General features: G+C 37.6%; 1 protein-coding gene across 4 annotated transcripts in view; it reads right to left on the bottom strand.

The window, feature by feature from the left end:
• The window catches only part of TTC29 (tetratricopeptide repeat domain 29), a 677,245-nt gene that overhangs the window by 243,260 nt on the left and 412,427 nt on the right, over positions 1-21,558 (bottom strand). For 3 of the 4 annotated variants that reach the window (XM_045055789.1, XM_045055787.1, XM_045055788.1), the window contains 2 exons: positions 16,940-17,030; positions 4,124-4,240 (listed from right to left, as the gene is read on the bottom strand). The gene's annotated coding sequence lies outside the window, so the exon portion shown is untranslated. Of the gene's footprint in view, positions 1-695; positions 804-4,123; positions 4,241-16,939; positions 17,031-21,558 lie in introns of those variants that run through there. The other variant, XM_019828882.3, reaches the window with a different exon arrangement.

Below are 21,558 nucleotides of genomic sequence, written 5' to 3'. Positions count from 1 at the left end.
ACAACTGAAGAAAGAATATATGAGGTAAAGTTTTTGAGTTCTTTCATGTTTGAAAATGTGCTCATTTTACCCATGGTTATTTGGCAGGGTTGGACATTCTAGGTTAACAATCATTTCTCAGTTTACAAGGTATTGATTTCCACACCCCCCCCCCCCCGCCCAGTATTCATTGTTAATGATAAGAAGCCTAGAGCCAATTTTCATTTTTTTTGATGGGATTTTGTGATAAGAGCCGTGTCTGCAGTGACATCCCCAAATCTCAGTGACCTAAAATGTTGAAGTTTATCTCCTGATTACAATATGTAACCATCCCAGGTCAGCCTTGGGTTTTGTTCCATACTATGTTCAACAGCATAATCGTGCTAAGAGGATTATTACCCCCTGGAGCATTGCTGGTTTGTGGCAGCTAGAAGATGAGAGTAAATTGCACATTAGCTTTTAAAGCCTTCATCCAAAATTATATTCATCATTTCCTCTCCTACTTGAAGTCACATGGCGATGCTCAGTTTTAAGGGAGCAGGTAACTTTGATCTTGCCATGTGTCTGAAAGAAGAACCAGATCTCTGCGAATGGTCATAATGAATATCGCACATCTGGTTTTTTCCTTCAACTAAGACATTTTTTTGGACTTTTGTATCTTTCTGTTCTGACATTTCATGGAGTTCTCTAGTAGAACTTGTCAGCTGAGTACTCACATTCTTCCTCAGATTTAGATAATCATCTTCTATTTTTAAAAAATTATTTCAGGGGCGCCTGGGTGGCGCAGTCGGTTAAGCGTCCGACTTCAGCCAGGTCACGATCTCACGGTCCGTGAGTTCGAGCCCCGCGTCAGGCTCTGGGCTGATGGCTCGGAGCCTGGAGCCTGTTTCCGATTCTGTGTCTCCCTCTCTCTCTGCCCCTCCCCCGTTCATACTCTGTTTCTCTCTGTCCCAAAAATAAATAAACGTTGAAAAAAAAATTAAAAAAAAATTATTTCATGTTCTCATTTTCTTTTTCTATGATTCTTGCTTATTAAACATCAACCTAGATTTGTCCTTTTTATCTCTGATTTTTATTTCATTTTTATTTTCTTTGCCTTTTTGGTTCTAAAATTTGGACATTTTGGACAGTATTATTTTTCAGTATTTTATTGATTTTTTTGTAAGATAAATCATATTTCTTAGTCTCTGATAGTTCTTGTTCTTTTATTCATCCTTTTGTATAAACTCTTTCATAGGCGTTCTATCGTTTATGGATGTACAATTATTTCTGAATATATTAATTAGTTTTCTCTAAATTACTTTTTCCTCCAGAAAATTCTTTTCTTTTGTTAATGTTGACATATCTCTTTTACATAGCTATTGTTCTTTGTTTTTGTATTAATTAATATTAGGTAATTAGCTGCTAATAACAGGAAAAAATATATAGAATTGGAATGATACTCCACAGTGTCAGATTCCCAGTTTCTTTGGCTTTGTAACTCCACTATATATGGATACCACTCCCAAGATCATAGATTGTCCACAATGGCTGCTTCCCAAGCATATGTGTGTATTTTCTCTGAAGGAAGGATGCACAGGGAAATAATGGCATGCATACTCATCCCAAGAGATGAACACATGTTTTGTGCTACATAGCACTGGCAAGGACTTCATCACAATGTCATCGTTAGCTTCAAAGGCAGCTGAAAATATTATCTTTATTTTGAGTAGCCATGTGATTTGCTAAAAGTCAAGATCCTATAACTGTGGAAAATAAGAAAGAGTGGATGATAGGGGACAATTAGCATCAATGCTAAAGACATCAGTTCTTATATAAGAAAGAAAGACTGGATCTCTGGTGTTGAGTTTCCTCTATTGTCTAAATGGGACTGTTCTCCAAGTTTCCTCCTTGGGTAAGAATTTTCAAAGCTCTGGGTAAGGTGGGCAAATCCTGTCTTCTTGAGTTTCTTTTAGAGTGAAAACATGGGGAAGCCATCTGGCTGTGCCCGCTATGCCAGAAGACGTAGTCAGGCCTGAGGTACCAACATGCACACCTGGAGCCTAAACTTTCAACTGAAAGTTCATTGAAAGTCTTTATAGAAGAATTTTGGTTTAAAGTATTCCTTCTTGCTCCTAGGAGTGAGGGTGTTAAATAGGGGTTTGAGTGGTGAAATTTATCATGTACAGACTATTTTTGCCCTTATTTTCAACCTCCCTTCTCATTTCTTGCTCTTTTTGCCCTGTAGATGCTGAACAATGACTCCAGGGTTTATGTTGAAGACTGTCCTCGGCCGCTCCAGTGCTATGGTTTTCTCTACCTGTTTCATCCTTTACCCCACTCCCTTCCACTTTGTATCTTAAGGTGGTTTTTTAAATCTCTCATCCATTGATAGCTAATACCCTATTTTCATCACTGTTATTAGTATTTTTTTTTGTGGTACTTACACATTTTTATTTCACTGTGATCTTGGGAGGGAAGGGAGGTACACATATGTGCTTAGTTTGTTAGCATCTAAACATTTTTCAGGAATGGAATACTGAAATAAGACACAGGAAAAATTAAGGGGAAGAAAAGAAAGGAAGGGAAATTATAGAACAAAACTAGAAAATGCGATAAAAAGTTATAGGGAGACATTGATTAAATCATAATAGTCAAGTTACAAACTACCTGTCTTAAATTTGTAATAGATAAATTAACTAATATAATTATCTAAAATTTTGGATAGGGGCGCCTGGGTGGCAGTCGGTTAAGCGTCCGACTTCAGCCAGGTCACGATCTCGCGGTCCGTGAGTTCGAGCCCCGCTTGGGCTCTGGGCTGATGGCTCAGAGCCTGGAGCCTGTTTCCGATTCTGTGTCTCCCTCTCTCTCTGCCCCTCCCCCATTCATGCTCTGTCTCTCTCTGTCCCCAAAATAAATAAACGTTGAAAAAAAATTTTTTTTAAATTTTGGATAGGGGTACCTGGGTGGCTCAGTCAGTTAAGCATCAGACTTGGGCTCAGGTCATGATCTTACAGCTCATGAATTCGAGCCCCATGTTGGGCTCTGTGCTGACAGCTCAGAGCCTGAAGCCTGCTTTGGATTCTGTGTCTCCTCCTCTCTGCCCCTCCCCTGTCATGCTCTCTCTCTCCTTCAAAAATAAATAGGCATTAAAAAATATAAGAAAATAAATAAAATTTTGGATCAAATTAATTTATTTGTATGTAGGTTGGCTGTTACGCATTCTTCTTCCTAAAAATACAGCTTGAGGAAATATCAAATCCCAGTAGCTACAATTCAATGGGACAGTAGCAGGTATCCTTATACTTGTTTAATCAGAAGAGAAGAATATGACTGAAGAGGGTCAATTTCAGGCTTCCACCTTAGAATTTGAATTTTGAGCAGCAAGACAAAGAACCCCAAAAGTTTTGGCATTTACTCCATACCAGCAGTGGCCTCCTACCAAGATATGGTTGTGGTTTCTGCTTCCTTAGTCTCAGAATCTGCATTGATTCCTACCAGTTCCCAAGCCCAGCTTTTCAGATCTCTGTCCATTTCCTTTTGTCTAAATGAAGCACAGCAAAATTCTGTTGCTTGGGATTAAGTCCTAACTGACATAAATGTTGGCACCAGAGGCTGGATTGTGGGAAAAGGAACTTCAGGGAAGGGTTCTTACGACTGATCATCTATCTACATTAAGGTGAAAAGCAATGAAGCTCTGATTCTTGTCCTTACAAGGAAAGGTAGCAAACCATGACAACGTTGATGAAACAGCAATTATCAACCAAGATTACTTGTGAAAAATTTTCCATTGGGGAGAGTAAAAGTCTAACAGATCATGGAGCTACCACAACCAAAGATCATTGTGAAACAATGAGGAATCCAAGTATTTGCGGTTGAGTAGTTGCTTTTGGTGACACTGGATAATATAAGGAAAAGAGTGACAAACTAAAAATACTAAATCTCTGTTCTCAAAGCATGGGCTAACCGTGCTTTATATAACCATCCTGGACCAAAAAGTCAAGTGACTTAATCACAACAAGAGCTGATTCTATAGCCCAGGAAGATCTGTCATGTGAATGTCAGGGCATTCATCAGAAAAGAGTGCTGCTTTAACAATATAAATGGAGTTATTCAGGCATATTCAGAAGACATTGAGTAAGCGGAAGTCCAAAGCCCCTCTTACCTATCTTCCACTGAAGCGTCTTTGCAAAGATAAATAATCCACTTTATACTCCACTGGTCACACAGCTATTCTTCCCTTGCTTGAAGATACTGTTACTTTTTTGCCTGAGGTTGTTCCCTTGAAGAAAAAATACAATAATTTCTTTCTTACTCAGCATCTCATAATATTCAGATCTGTAATTAGATTTAAATCCCATAGTGTCCAAGGGGACAAAAATGAAAAAATACAACTCTGAGATGACTCATGTGTACACATACACACACAAGCACAGACACACACGCGCGTGTGCACAGAATTTGCTAGTTTATGTCAGCCAAATTCTAGAAACATTGTTTTTCCTCCAGAATGGATTTTTAGGGCGCTTGAACAAAAAGTGGGGAATGTAATACCAGAATGTGTAATGTAATATCAGTATAAATTTGTCATGATGGGTAGATTTTTTAAAGACTTTAGATTCCATGTGCTATTTTAGGTGATTAGATACAGTTTATTTAATAGTTTCCTGGTTTAGTTAATGTATATCTGGCCAAATGGATAGTAATTTGTGTTGCAAAAAATTTGGTTTAAAGGCAGAAATTTAAAGTCTTTCAGAGATAGGATGCTAGGGTGCATATATCATATATGGCTCACCTTCTAACTATATTCCCTAAGAAAGTCTTAAAAATCTTCCTTTCACCAACAATTTGAGATCTAAAGAGGAAAATGCCAAACCTCTGTAAGTTCTCTACTAACTTATTTCCCTAGGTTAAAAGTGCTGGTGGGAAGTGTTATAATCGAAAAAAGCACCATGACTTTAATAGAGATGCAATGTTCTCAAGGTAGAAGAGGTCAGTAGAACTATTAAATCTCAGTGGGAGACTAGGTATATTTACCATAATATTCAGCCATGCCAATGTGTTCATTAGAATAGCCTGATCTACAGAGATCTGTGGCTATGATTAATTGGTCATGACATTGCTAGGAATCAAACTAATGGGTAACCTTTATACTTAGAACTTAATTTGTGTAAGAAGAAAAAAGATCCCCTAAACCTGATAAACAGAAGCCTGGCTTGAGTTCCCATAATAGACAGTAGAGAGTACTGATTTTTCATTAAATGCCAAGATGAGAACCACAGCCCCTTGAATGAAAGCTATGTACCCTGGCGTCCAGACATTACACCCAAAGTGCACTTGAATCTTTCTCCTTTTTTTCTTTTTTTTTTTTTTTTTAAATTTTTTTTTTCAACTTTTTATTTATTTTTGGGACAGAGAGAGAGAGAGAGCATGAACGGGGGAGGGGCAGAGAGAGAGGGAGACACAGAATCGGAAGCAGGCTCCAGGCTCTGAGCCATCAGCCCAGAGCCTGACGCGGGGCTCGAACTCACAGACCGCGAGATCGTGACCTGGCTGAAGTCGGACGCTTAACCGACTGCGCCACCCAGGCGCCCCATCTCCTTTTTTTCTTTAAAGGTAACTATATTTATTCACTCAAGTAACCGTACTGGAAAAAAGAGTATACCCAAAACTTTCGGGTTGTTAGATACCATACACTAATTCTGAGTTAATGCTAATGCTAATTTTTAATCCATTATTAATAGATTTAAGGTAAATTAATTGTTTGGTTTTTTTAAGTCTAAAATAGGCCTAGTAAACTCTGGGCCCATCCTATGGTTATTTTTCTGATGGTAGGAATTTTTAGTGATCACCTGACCTTTAGAATAAAGGTTATTACGGTACAAGAGCATCAAGAGGAAGTTCTTGAGATCCTACCTTTATGCAGCAATTACAGTGGGTCAGATAATTGGAAAGATTCACCAGACTCTAGCAAGACTTACTCAAACAGATTCCTCTGGGCAAAAGATACAGAGAAGCAGGGGCAAGAAAGCATAATGGGGGGCGCCTGGGTGGCTCAGCCGGCTAAGCGTCCAACTCTTGATTTTGGCTCAGGTCACGATCTCAGTTTTGTGAGTTCAAGCCCCACATCATGCTTCGGATTCTCCTTCTCTCTCTGCTCCTCCCCAGGTCACACTGTCTCCCTCAAAATAAATTAAAAACAAAAAGGTATAATGCAACCTCAGATTGGTCCTGACACCCATATACAACTTCTTTGGTTCTCCCTCATTTGCACGTGATGACCTTCATCTCTAGAACAAAAGTTTACCTGGGGATCTCTTATTTATTGTTGGATTTAAGTCTTAATATATACTTTATTTTTTCCCCAATCTATGTTAAGGAATAATTGAAAAATTACTGAAAAATATAACTGCATACATTTAAAATGTACAACATGATGATTTTATATACAAATTGTGAAATAATTACCAAGACCAAGGTAATTAACATATTCACCATCTTATAATGAACTCTTTTGGTATGTGTGTGCTGAGAACACTTAAGATTACTCCCAGCATCTTTCAAGTATACAATTTTTTTGTGGTCGCAAATGGCAAAATTTTATTCTTTTTTATGGCTAAATAATATTTCTGTGTGTGTGTGTGTGTGTGTGTGTGTGTGTGTGTGTGACATTTTCTTTATTCATTCATCCACTGGAGGGCATTAGATTGTTTCCATGCCTTGGCTATTGTGAATAATGCTGCAATGGACATGGGAATGTAGGTATCTCTTTGAGATGAAGATTTTGTTTCTTCCCAACCCAGGAGTGACATTGCTGGATTATGCAGTAACTCTATTTTTAGTTTTTTGAGGAACCTCCACATTGTTTTCCATATTGGATGTACCAATTTACATTTCCACAGCAGTGTACAAGGGTTTCCTTTTCATCAAGGGGTCGTTATACTCCACTGGTCACACAGCCAAAGCAGGCTATAAAGTAGGTACGGATTACCAATCTATATATTTTGATAAACAATGTAGACAAACTAGTCCAGCGTGCATTCAGGGGAGTTTCAGACTTTAAACAGCATATTGAGCGTCACTACCTAGTATATTTCATTCATATCTTGGTCATGGGAGAATAAATGGAAAGTAATACTACATCTGCAAGGAACTTCACACATGGAAAACTTAGGAGTGAAAATTCTTTGCATGTTCCTATTTGTTTCCTTGGGTTAGCTGGACAAAGGAGATGTACGTTTTGAAGAATAAAAGCTTAATCATTGTGCCACTGTTCCTGATAGAGCTTTCTTGCTGGAGCAACCTGATAAGCAGCATATACTCCCTACTCCCATATTTTGATTCGCAGAAAAACAAAACAAAACAAAACAGAAGTGATTTGCTTTTACTTAGCAAGAACAGAAGTACACTTTTATTTTCCACCTCAGTAATCTGTCAGCTTTGGCTCTTTGCTGCAATTTAGTTCACAGGGACCTTCATTCTCTTACCATCTTGTAGAATGTCAGGCTGGATTGCGACACTGATTGGTTGTTTAGCAGAAACTGGAGAGCAAGATATACCAGGTACTCTATACCCTCGTACTATAAGTGCATGGGAAAAGGGACAATATACATCTTATGAAAACACAGGAGTTTTCTCACATCAGTGAGGTTCTGGAGGGTTTAGATGGACAAACACTCCAATGTGAAGGACAATTTGTTGAAATTTGCCTACCCAATCAAAATGCTTATTTGCGTAACTTTGGATTTTAGAGGCTGATACGAATCCTGGCCTGTCATCACATCTGTAGCTGTTGTCTGCCTTCAGATAATAAAACACAGTTCTTGGTTTCTGGCCCCAGGATCTGTCCTCATATCTGCCCTTCCCAAGTCTTGTTCACAGCTTCACAATGATTTTGTGAACCTCTGAAATCCATTCCAATAAATTAATTTTTCTGAAGTTAGCCAGAGTTGACTTTTATTACTTACAACTAAAGAATGTTAATTTACACAATAATTAAGGATGTAGTACAAATGAAGTAAAACTTAATTAAAAAAACACAAATTAGTAAGTGTTAATTATAGATATCAATTATTCACATTGAACATTTTATAACATTTAATTTCTGTAAAAAATTTTTTTCAACGTTTATTCATTTTTGAGAGACAGAGAGACAGAGCATGAGCGGGGAAGGGGCAGAAAGACAGGGAGATACAGAATCCCAAGCAGACTCCAGACTCTGAGCTGTCAGCACAAAGCCTGACGCAGTGCTCAAACCCAAGAACTGTGAGATGGTGACCTGTGCTGAAGTCAGACGCTTAACTGACTGAGCTACCCAGGCACCCCTAACATTATACATTTTCTAAAGTAATAGTTGAAACTCTAAGATTCTATTAAGAAATTGCATTTAAAGAGTGGGTGCCTGGGTGGCTCAGTTGGCTAAGTGTCCAACTCTCGGTTTCGGCTCAGGTCATGATCTCATGATTTCATGAGTTTGATCCCCACATGGGGCTCTGTGCTGATTAAGAGCCTGCTTGGGATTCTCTCCCTCTGCCCCTCCCCTGCTCATGTTGTCTCTGTTTCTCTCAAAATAAATAAATAAAATTAAAAAAATAAAAAAAAAAGAAATTGCATTAAAGATTATACAGAATTACATATATTTTTCTATCGTTACATCGAGATTTGATGAAATTAGTTTAAAAAATGGAGGCTAAAATATTCTATTTGATTTTTTGTTGTTATTGTTTTGTTTTTAAGTTTATTTACTTATTCTGAGAGAGAGAGAAAGTGTGTGTGGAAGTGGGGGAGGGGATGAGAGAGAGGGACGGAGAGAATCCTAAGCAGGTTCCACCCTATCAGCCCAGGGCCTGACTCAGGCTCGATTTCCCCAACTGTGAGATCATGACCTGAGCTGAAATCAAGAGTTGGGTGCTTAACTGATTGAGCCACTCAGGTGCCCCCAAAACATTCTATTTGTGTAGTCAAGTGATTATGTGCATTTTTTTACCTGGCTGAAAATATAAAATATTTTTGAGGTTTTACTATTTCCTATTTGTAAAATAAATTAGGTGGAGAAATCTAGTCAATATTTATTGATCTTACATAAACAGTGCACTGAACTAAATATTCTAAGGTAAAATAAAAAGCCATTTGCTTATTGATGTTTGCAAGCAATAATTTTTATGCTGAATTTAGAGTTGAAAGCATTTTTATAGATTGTACCAATGTGTATAACACTCTTCTAATTGTCCTAAGTGTTTTGCAGTTAAAAGAACCTAGAAAAATAACTTTTAAGATTCAATCAAATATAATCGGCAAATGGTTTTTGAACTACACATTCTCAAGTTGTTTGGCAAGATTCTGTACAATGCAAGAGAGCTGGAAAAGGAGAAGCAACAGGCTGAAGGCATGATACTCAGTCATACTAATGGTAGGAAAGCACATTTTAAAATTAAGGGTATAGGAAATAATTGCCTGAAAATCATCAACATCTAAGAAGCTTGGAAAGCCTTTAGGTTCCAGCTTGAAAATCTTTTACCTGTCTTGACATCTAATGTATATTATCTTGGTTTTAAATTCAGTTTTAATTGTTTTTTTTTTCCTCACTCAATGTGTGCAAACCACATTGTTTTTAATGCCAAAGTATACAGAGAACTTTCTTTTATAATGTCTTGTAAATATTAGTTGTTATTAAAACTTATTTCCCCATTTTTTTCAGTGTTTTTATACTCTGCATTCTGTTTGCTGCATTCTGTTTTCTCAGACGGCTAAATCTGCCAATTAAAAAAAGTGCCATTTGAATTTGAACATACTTTATATGCTTTTTGCTAATTTTACTCATTTTGTGCCTCCACACACTGGATAAAACTACAATGACAATGTTTTCTACAAGTGTAGGCAAATTTCAAGAAAATAATATGCTTTAACAGTTGTCACATCTTTCAAAAGCTTAATTATGTGTGCACATCATAATAAAAATATATGTGTATATACATATCTGCTTATATGTATATAAACATCATTTTAAGATATTAAGAGGCATATCAATATTTTCCCAATTCAATTCAGAACTGAAATTTCCCATTTTCCAAGGACAAAGATCTAACTGTATACACAAGGGGAATTCTAAATTCACGAACAAAACATATACTCTATATGTATCGAATATATATAAGCATATTTTATATATTAGCATATTATATATTTACATATAGATTATAGATTCTATAGAATATATATATTATATAGATGAGATCACGTGATCTCATGATCTTTTTACGTAGGGGCACCTGGGTGGCTCAGTTGGTTGAATGTCTGACTCTTGATTTTGGCTCAAGTCATGATCTCATGGTTCGTGAGTTCGAGCCCCGTGTCAGGCTCTGTGCTGATAGCACAGATACTGCTTATGATTCTCTCTCTCTCCTCTCTCTTCCCCTCCTCTGCTCGTGCTTGCTCTCTTTCTCAAAATAAATAAATAAACATTAAAAAAAATGTTTAAGTAACATAGGGGACCACAAGGAAAAACAGAAAGTCAGTGAACCAAAAACATACCCAGGAAGAAAGCATTTTGAATATTATAAAAAAAAAGTTTTAAAAATAATAACTTCAGTGGTTCTATGAACAATTTTAACAATATATATAAGCATATAAACATATTATATATTATATTGAATATAATAATATTTTTCAAAGATTGTTATAAATAAGATGATAAATATCACATTTGGTAAAATTCTATAACTTCCAGTTCAGTCTCATACTAAAATAACTTTATTAAATAAAAGTATAAATAAAATCTGGATTAGACATAACAAAAAAATATGGAGTAGCAGTACTATGCACTAAATTTGAAAGTCTAAATCCATTCATCCATCCAACCAACCATTCATCTATCTATCCTTCCATTCATCACTTCAGTAGGCCAGGTAGTCTGCTAGAGTAGGAATACAAAGATAAATCATGTTCTCAGTGAACTCACAGCCTAGGAATCAAGACAGACATGCAAAAGAGACAACTATTTCTTTGTTTTTAAGCTCTGTGGCCCATCTGCACCAGCATCAGAAAGAACTGGACTGATGTCCTTTTCTTCTCAATCACTTAAGTCCTAGCCATCCCATTCTGGTCCCCAGGCTGTGCCTAATCCTCTCTGCTCCTGACTCAGTCAGTCTCAAATTCTGCACTCAGATCTAATTCTCCTCTAGTACTGACCTCAGGACACCCAGGCATTCACACCCCATGAGTTATGTTCCTTCAGCCAGTTTGCATAACCAATTATTCTAATGGGACCTGGTACAGCACAGACCATCATGGCCAACGTGCCTCCCTGGATCATCCAGTCCTGCGGAAATCTACAGTACCACATGATAAGTGCTATAAAATAACATCACCTTGGGTGCCTTGAGGAGGGACTATGCAGCTTCCCAGGACTGAGTGGAAGTTTGACAGCTACAAAACACTTTATAGAGAATAATGTTTGAAATGTAATTTTGAGTCTCGAAAAATGAGTAGATGTGTGCCAGGTATACAGAGAATACAACAGCAGAAAACCTTAGCTCTTTAGGTTCACATGAATTCTAGAATATAGGGACACAGAGGTGTGGAAGATGAAGTCATCCCCAAACAACATAGCAATATAAAAATCTGAGCTCCAACCAAGGCAATGAAAAACTGAGCACACAATAACATATTCATCAGTTTAGTATATTTGGGATTATAATTGGAACAGATATTGATTTTATAGTATTAGTTATAGTCAGGACAGGGAAAATTATGAATGTTCCTCACGAAGAGTGAAATAAAGTAAAAAGGGCATCAGTTCTTTATGGGTGAAACTGGTTACTTACAGAACATTCTACAAAGAACCTTGGTTGATCTGACTCCAAAGATTTTCTCCTAAATTATTATTTTAGCTTTCTTTCCTCTTATCCCATGCTTAACAATAATATGTATAATTTCCTTCTCTTTGTAGAGTTTCCTAAATGGACGGAAGTTGTGTTTTGGTTAACCAACTATGAATATTTAGGTTATCCTTGAAATTATATTCTCACTACAAATAAATTAATTAATATATTCCCACTACAAATGCACTGGCATTTGGCTTATGTGTCAGCATATGTCTTTAGTTATTTTGTGTTTACTAAGGTTGTTCACCACTGGATACGCTGTAGTCATGGTTCTGGATTTTCAAAACTGAGGAACAGGTCTTTGACTAGAGTAATCCATCCAGAAAGAGCCACCTTATGAAGGCCAGGTTAGTGACCATTGACTTCTCTTGGTAATTACCCCCGTCTTGACCCTCTTTATTACAAAATTAATTATGGTTCTATGTGATTTATTCAAAATTTTTAAGTAGGGCCACATGGGTGGCTCAGTTGGTTGAGTGTCTGACTCTTGATTTTGGCTCAAGTCATGATCTCATGGTTCGTGAGTTTGAGCCCCATGTCAGGCTCTGTGCTGACAGCACAGATACTGCTTATGATTCTCTCTCTCCTCCTCTCTCTGCCCCTCCCCTGCTCATGCTTGCTGTCTCTCTTTCTCAAAATAAATGAACATTAAAAAAAATTTTAAGTAACATAAGGGACCACAAGGGAAAATAGAAAGTCAGTGAACCAAAAACATACCCAGGAAGGAAGAATTTTGAATATTATAAAACAAAGTTTTAAGAATAACAATTTCAGAAGACCATGGGGGAAGGGAAAGGGGGAAAATAGTTAAAAACAGAGAGGGAGGGAGGCAAACCATAAGAGACTCTTAAATACAGAGAATAAACTGAGGGTGGATGGGGATGTGGGGGACAGGGGAAAATGGGTGATGGGCATTGGGGAGGGCACTTGTTGGGATGAGCAATGGGTGTTGCATGTAAGCGATGAATGATGGGAATCACCCCAAAAACCAAGAGCACACTTTACACACTGTATGTTAGCCAATTTGACAATAAATTATATTAAAAAATAATAATTTCAGTGGCTCTTTGAACAATTTTAGCAGTAACATCTTTACATTTTTTCTAGGATAATCAGATAACTGAGAATATCTTATCCATCACAGTGGCCGTGAGAATGCACCTCAGAGACCACTGACTTGACTACAGGGTGTGTAATTAACCAAGGGTACCAGCTACTGTATTTTGAAATTTGTGGTTCCACACCTCCCAGAGGTCATTCCCAGCCAATGACTGTGTGCAGAAGAGGTACTAAAGCAAACCCATTCTTGACTTCTCTGAAGGCCAACTTTGGCTTAAGGATTCCCTATTGTTTCCCCAAACCTTCTATCAGTCTAGGGTAGTTCCACCAAACCTCTCTCTCTCTCCTTTATTTGAGATCAGAAGTGCATCAGAGTCTGATGGCTCTCTTAGCCTTCTCTAGCTCCCTCCCTATTTTCTCTCAAAGAAGCATTTCTTCAAATAAAATCCTTGCATATTACCTACCTCATCTTTGCATCACCTTCTGAAGGACCCTGAACAACACTTCTAAAAATTTTGCTAAATTCTCTTCAACATTTTATGCCATGGTACAAAAGGTAAGAATTCCAACTGGGCTAATCCTCCCAGTGGGCAGAATATTGAATGGTATATCCTCTTGTCCACTTTACCCAGATGGAGGAAGTGTTTGAGGAAAGAGTCCATGCTGATATATGGGTATTATCTATTAGTTTTCCTAAAAGATCAGAGACATGGGAAAAGCAAGATTGCTGACATGGAAGTTTGGATAAGAGTTATATGGGTAGGAGCACCTGGGTGGCTCAGTCGGTTAAGCGATTTTTGGTTTCAGTTCAGGTCATGATCTCACAGTTCATGGATTCAAGCCCTGTGATGGGCTACGCGCTGACAGTACAGAGCCTTCTTGGGATTCTCTCTCTCCCCCTCTCTCTGTGCACCCCCCTGCTCACTCTCTGTCTCTCAAAAAATAAACATTAAAAAAAAAAAGAGTCTGGATAGACTACTTTGAATAGACCCAGAGCGGATAAAAGAGTCTCTTAACAGTCAGGTAGACTTTCCTGCTCAGTGGAGGTAAATTTATTCTAGAGCTTACTCAATGGTTTATGAGCAACATGATCATATTGGTAGGAAAGGAAGGAACACATGGATAGGCACAGTAACGAGCATTTTCCCACCCCACAGATGACCTAGTTTTTGCTACTGCTGAGAGCCCATTTTGCAAGTAGCAATAAATAACCCCATGTTCCTGATTGGATACCATATTCTAGAAGGACCAATCTACTAGCTAATAGCATGCTGGTTATACTATATCCCCTCCATCACAGAGGAGGCAGTATTTTGTCCTAACTAGAACAGACATGTATTCTGTATATATATTTGCCTTCCCTATTGGCTATGCTTCTGACAGAAGCATCACCTATGGACTTATAAATGCCTTATTTATGGCTACAATGCAAATGGCTTCTCGGGGATGAAACAAGGGAGTTTGTTGATACTCATGGCTTAACTGCTTTAACACATAATCTATTATCCATAAGATCCTGACCTTATAAAAGGAAACAAATGAAGACTTAGAGCTCCAGCTGACACACACTACTTTCTAAGTTTGGGATGTTGTGCTGTAGGATACAGTATGTACTCTGAAACAAGAATCAGTGTATGGTGCTGTTTCCCAGAGCCAGGATACTTAGGTCCAAGAACACAGAGAATAGGGATGGTACTGCTTGGTACACCTAATATCCCATTTGCAAAACTTTACTTCTCAACAACACAACTCTAGGATGTACTGAGATACAGCTCCTTAGTACCAAAGGGAGAAATGATTCTACCAAGGGACACATTTTGTTTCCATTGAGTTAGAGTAGCTAAGACTGCTATCTGGTATTTTGGTTTCTTCATAATGGTTATAATATTGATTAGATGGTTGATCTTGCCTACCAAGAAAAAAGGAGAAATCAGGATGAAACCAAGGGGAGCCTTGGCAAGGATTGCCTTCCAGAACCTCTGTGTCTAATAGTTAAAGTTATTAGAAGACCCAACAATCTCAAATATTTGGAAACACCAAGGACTTGTATCCACTTGGAATGCATTTTTAAGTTATTCCAAGACATAAACTGATTAAATCGAAAAAAATAAAAGATAAAATAAAAGGAAAATGTACAGTGGAGAGGAAAATTGTATATACTTTTATATAATCGTGCATGACAAGTTGTAGAAATAAGCAAACTTTCATCTACCTAAAATATCGACATGAAATCATACCAGAACTTGAGCATGATGGATATTACTGAACAATCTTGGATCTGTAACACGCAATATTTTTGGTTGACTCCTTTTGGGTATGGAATGACCATTACTTTGGTTGTACAAATGAGAACTGTATTACGGAGGGTAGTAACTTTTCTTTTTAAAATATGTGTAAGTATAGGAATACTGGTGTATGTTGACAGTGGGCAGCCAGAATGGTAGGTCATAATGGGAATTTGTCATTATGTTTTAGTCATTCTGCTTCTGAACCTTCTACTCATATTTTAGGAAACCTTGTAAGCTATAAGAAGTTCACTTCCGGGTACAGAAGCTCAGTATGCCAAAACGTTACTTTTTGAGACTCCTTTGCAATGAGCGTACTGATACACTGCCAGTGTCAGCCAATTAGAGACATCTGCTTCAGACTTTGAACCACGAGTGACTCATGCAAACACATAACGATCATGCAGAAAATGGCGAGGCTGAGAGTAGTGACAGTGATTATGTTGTTTTCAGAGGCAGCACTGTCTAGAGCCCAGGGCCAACACTGATAGATTTAGAAGTCCAAGGTGGGGCATCTGTGCCCACAGAGTCTCCCTGGCACTAGTTACAAGGCAGGATTTGGAGTATTGTTCAAGGATTCATGTTTGGTCTCCACTCTGTGAATATTCTGTAAAAGATCAAATATGATTTTAACAAAATTTTGTCTGACTGTAATAGACAGAGCTAATTTTTGTAATTGAGACCTTTTTGCCATTGAGAATATGATTAATACTCTGTTTTGTGAATAGGTAATTTGAGAGCCTTTTGGCTCTTACTGCCCAAAGTAGCCTGTGTTGCCTTTACGTGCCTTCAAGATCAGCCCCAACCTGCTAGATACTGACCCTACTGTTTGAGTAATTTGTTTCAGGCCTGGTTAGGATTAGCTCTGCCTCTAGAGCTTTGTGAAGCTACCCACAGATGTGAACCATGTATTTAGTTCTTCCATATTGCTTCAGTTTTCCCAGCTAATAAGCAGCAGACCTGGGATTTATTTAGACTTTGTGACTCCAAAGTCCTTGCTCCTAATCATCACCTCCTACTGACTTTAGCTACAACTCACAGATGGGAATGGTCCCTTTGAAGGTGAGTGGCCTCCTCGAGACTCTTCCAAATCACGTCATTATATAGTCTCCATATAATCTGACAGACTACCACCTACTGACAATAGCATTCATGTTGATTAGCAAGCTATACTATTAAAACTTCTTCTAATATCATCCACATTAACTATCCTGCACCTTTCACTTCATTAATGTACCCCTCATATCTTAGCACTTGCCCTATGTAAGTGTATCTTTTACTAACTTCCTCTCCCCGGAAAGAACAGAATTGTCCTGGCATCCTCTTCAGCCTGGGTCCCACCGATGGAATTACCACTCCTTCCACTTCCTGCCATCTCAAACTCCTGGTATACTTTTTCAGGGCTCAGGTTGGTCCTCTATCAATCCATACAACTGGAATAATGTAACACTTTATAGTTCATCTAGAATTCCATGTCTTAACTTGGGTGATTAACAAAGGAACAATTAGAGAAAGCTAATTGAATTGGAAAAAGATAATGACTCCAGAATTCCTGACTCCAGACTTCATGGGCACTCCAGTAAGTGATTTTTCCATATTTTTTGCAGCCCCACATTTTCCTCTCTTCTGATTCCAGAATTGTTTTTGAAATGGTAGCTGTCTTTGTGAAAAGAATAAACCTTTAAAGGTGCAGAAGGATATTTGATGAGGCTGTTTTAACTGAATAAAAGCTTACCACAAATACAATTTACTTACTTTATGCACTTAATTCTGTATGAAATTCATAGGTAGGAGGCATATTTTATAAAAGCAGAATCTTCCTGGGTTGATGAATCTTGCTGGTTTCCTAACAGAAAAAAATGGGTGTTTCACTTGAAATACATAAGCTTTGAAAATTCTCCAAATCATTTCTCCTTTTTTTAAACATTGAGGTTGAAAGATGAGATGGAGACAGGAGTGCTGTTGATGATCAAATGAACAACCATTGCAAGCATTCTCAGTAGATAGAGCTCATCCTGAAAGTCATTAAACACATAAATGCTGGAAGAGAACATCAGTGCCATGTTTCATTGCTCCAACAACACATAGAAGGAAGAGCAAAGTATTTTTTAAAAACTTGATACCCAAATTGTTTATTTCAGCATTTCCATTTTACCCTTTATTACCTTTTGTTCCAGAGACAAAAAGTTGAAAATCATGATAGAAAATTGCAGATGTTTTCCAATAGCTCATTATTATAAATATGGATGAAATTCATAATAAAAATATTTTTCATTTTTTCTCCTGCTGGTGCAACCAAAACTATCCAAGCAGATGATTAGTTAATAAAGTAAAGAGCGATGTATACAGTCAGTTCATAGCAGGCTACAGGTACCAAGGAGGATGAATCAAAAGGGTTTGAAAACAGTGACAGGAGGAGGTTGTCAAGTGAAACTCTGAGCTGTAAAAATCAACGCTCATAAACAGACTAAGCATCCGTAAAAGTAGCCCATTGTGCAAAATGGCTTATGAGTGTTGCCTCTGAGAACTTGGGGCTGTAAAGACCTACTTGTGTTTTCTGAAAGTTGTGCTTATAATCAATTCCACCAAAATATAAGTTGCCCAGAAGAGAGAATGTCATGACTGATAAAAACAGCAGAAGGGTGTGCATGGGGAAGAATTTGCCAAGTATCCAAAGCAGTCTCCAGAGAAGCTGGGTTGACTTCAATGGCCACTTACAGTTATCTAGCCAGAGACTTCCCTAGAGTAATGCAATATAGGTGGTCAAAGCCTGACAGACCCATCTTTTAAGGACATCTGATTCTTTTCTTATTCTGTGCTCAGGAATAGACTTTCTGATCGACATTTATTATCTACAGCGAAATGGGAAGTTATGTCTTAAGTTAACAGTCAGGATCTGTTGCTTTGTCAAATATAGATTCGAGCATAAACTGGCAAACTGATGCATAAACTAGTCTTTTAAGATTTTTGGTTTATGCAAATCAACTTCTACATCCTGATTATTTCTTGGCAAACTGGTAAGCATTTGTTTTTTGAATCTGTCAAGCTGTAAACTAGACACTGAGGTAGTGCTTCCACCAAAGACTGCCTACTCATGAAACTCTACAAAGACGCTGGATTCAATATCTTTTTCTTGCCCCAATGAGTATTATAGCTATTCAATTGGTCTATGTTTCCAACCTGGAAAGACACAGGAGTCCAAATTAGGATGAAATTTACTACTGTAAACTTATACTCCAATCTTCATACAAAGAAGTATTATATATTTAGGACTAAAATTATCACTGTAGAAACAAAACATTTTATAAGTACTATCATTTTCCTTCATAATCATTTCAAAACAAGAAGGAATAAATAATTATTAATTTTAAATCAGAGCTGGGAATTCTAAATAGTACATTTTACACTTGGCTATTCACCTTAGCAGACTAATATTAGAACAGAGTTTTGACTTTTTTTTAAATTTTCAAGTGGGAATCTTATAATTCTTTCAGTTCTTTATCCCACATAAAATTATGAACTATCCACTTTTTATTCTTATATTACTCTAAATTTACCCAACAACATTAGTTATGCTCTTGCATATCACTTCTAAGTGCTGAAAATATGTTAAATGAGTCTCCACTCCAGTGGTCATTTGGACATTTTATTCTAGGGGGAGTGAGACACAAGTAGTAAATGAGTAAACAAGGTGATTTTAGGGCTATGAAGATAAAACAGGATAATATAATTCATGATTGCGTGTGTGTGTGTGTGTGTGTGTGTGTGTGTGTGTGTGTGTACGTGTGTTGGGGATGTTTGTTTAGAGTGGATTCTTAGAAAAGGCCTCCATGTAAAAGTGTCATTTGAGCCGAAATCGTGGAAGAGTCAGGCAGGGAGCTGGGGTGGGGTGGGGAGCATCATAGGTAGACAGAAAAGAACAGGCAAATCTCCAGAGGTGGGAGCAGAGTTGATATGTGGCTGTGTGGCAGACAGACAACTCAGGCGCCTCCCTGTGACTGCCTCTTTCTTGTGTTCACACCTTTGGATAATTCCTTTCTCTTGTGTGTATTATCTGTGACTTACTTCTAACCAATAAAATATGGCAAAAGTGTGAGAGGTCACTTCCATGATTATTTTTTGTAATATAAGATTTTATCTTGTCATCCAAGTCACTCCAGTCTCTCTCTGTGTCCCTCTCTCTCTCTCTCTGTTGTTGGTTTTGAAAAAGTCACAGCCCGAAGAAACCAAATGTTCCCCCCAAAAAACACACTAGTGAGAAAACAGATACCGCCTTAGTTGAGCCTTCAGATGAGAATTCAGCCCTGGACAACCACTTGATTTCATTCTATGGGACTCTAAGCACAGTCTTAGAGTCCCAACCCATGGAAACTATGAGATAATAGATGTGTTATTCTAGGTTGTAAGTTTGTAATGATTTGTTACAAAGCATAGAAAACTAATACATAGCCTGACAATTAGAATACACATTTGGCTGGAGGGTAACAATCCAAGGGGAGAGTGGGTACATATGAGGTGATGTAGAAGGGTGACTATATAGAATCTTTAGCCATGATAAGGAAATTAGATTTTATTACAAGCATGTTGCAAAATCATTGGAGAGATTTAAGCAAGAAAGTGGCATGATTTTTATGATGTGTTTAAAAGTTTCCTGGCTACTTGTGAAAGATGGGCTATAGGAGGCCCAGAGTGGACAGGAAGACTTCTCAGTAGGCAGTTGCATTCATTAGACAAGGTGAGAGAATGAGGTGGCTCAGATTAGCGTAGAAGTGAAGTACGGTGAAAAAAAAGCCAGGAAAAATTTCAATGCAGCTACCAAATCCTAGAAATTTGGATTTAGCAACTAGAAGGACAGTGATTTCTTTACTACAATGGAGAAATCTGAAAGAGGGTAAGTTGGGTTTCTAAGCTGGAACAGAGAGAGAAAATCCAGAGCGCTGACATGTTAAATTAAGAGGTCTATGAGAGGGTCACCTGAGCGACTCAGTTGGTTGGCTCAGGTCATGATCTCATGGTTCGTGAGTTGAGCCTCACATCAGGCTCACTGCTGTCAGCCTGTCAGTACAGAACCCACTTCGGATCATCTGTGCCCCTCCCCCTGCTTCTCCCCCACTAGCACTCTCCAAAAAATAAATAAATATTTTAAAAAAGAGGTCCATGAGATATTCTAGAGGAAGAGGTCAGGGATGCTATTGAACAAACAGGTCTGGAACTCAGTATTAGTGATATATATTTGGAAGAAAATGAAATACTGATTGCAATTAAAATCAAGAATGGGACGAAAATCATCAAAGAAGGAAGTGTTAGCAGGCTATGTAATAAGAAAGGAATTAAATAAATACATAAACTTTCTGTTGACACTGAATAGAGAATTGTGCTTTGTCAACATTTATACCAGTAGGCTATTATCACTATGTTCCACAACATTCATAAAATACATATTTAATATGCACTTAGTATTTACTTGGAATTTTGAGAATGGGAGTAATATGATAAAGAAAAACCAAGGTTGGCTAAAGTTCTACTGCAGCCTTCTTTGTGGGCAGCTCCTACCTGGGGTGAGATTTCACATTTCCCTCTCACCCCTACCCTGTTTCTATTTGAGCCATTGATTCAGTCCCAGTGAACTGACTCTGCTCATCTACCTTCACTCTTTACTGGTTGTATGTGGTCTCTTTGCTTCTAGCCTTCCAGCCATTAGTCATGTTTGTTTAAATAGCAATATTAATTTAGTACTTAAAAATGATCGCTTTCAAAATAAAATTACCTAATGGGATACATTTAAACTATACCCTCTCTTACACTAGTTGTAGTGATGTTAACCCATGACAGCAATGGATTATGGTTACAGAATCAAATAAACATAATAATAAACTAAGGTTATACAAAGGTGTGATTTGGTTAAAGGAAACAGAGATAATCCCCCACTAGGTTTTTACTGTAGGATTTCTCACTTCTCAAGAGTGACTTATCTTTCTTTCATGAGCCAAAAAAACCTGGAGCTTGCAAGTGCCTCAGGCAAGTGAGTTTGAAGGTCTTCCTCAAGACTGAATGAAAGATAATAATCAAAATCTAGGTCAAGATACTATTTATTCTATAGAGAATTGTTTAAGCTAATGCTTTAAATTTAAGTCAGAACACATTTTAATACATGATTCATACGATGCCTATCAGATATTCTTAATGACTGCACACATTGTAATCTCATTCGGACTGTTTTACTTTGAGGAATTTTCTAACATCAAGTAGTACAGCTATTAAATTATCATTACAAAGATATCAAACTTCCTTCATTGCATCTAACTATTTCTCAAGACACAGGTATGCGGTATGAGTCTGAAAGGTTTAGAAACTTCAATATAGTTTTCAGAGAG

This window comes from Felis catus, chromosome B1, assembly GCF_018350175.1.
Source record: "Felis catus isolate Fca126 chromosome B1, F.catus_Fca126_mat1.0, whole genome shotgun sequence".
NCBI lineage: Eukaryota > Metazoa > Chordata > Mammalia > Carnivora > Felidae > Felis > Felis catus.
Note: the sequence above shows the minus strand (reverse complement) of the source record. Positions and strands in the feature narration are given on the sequence as shown.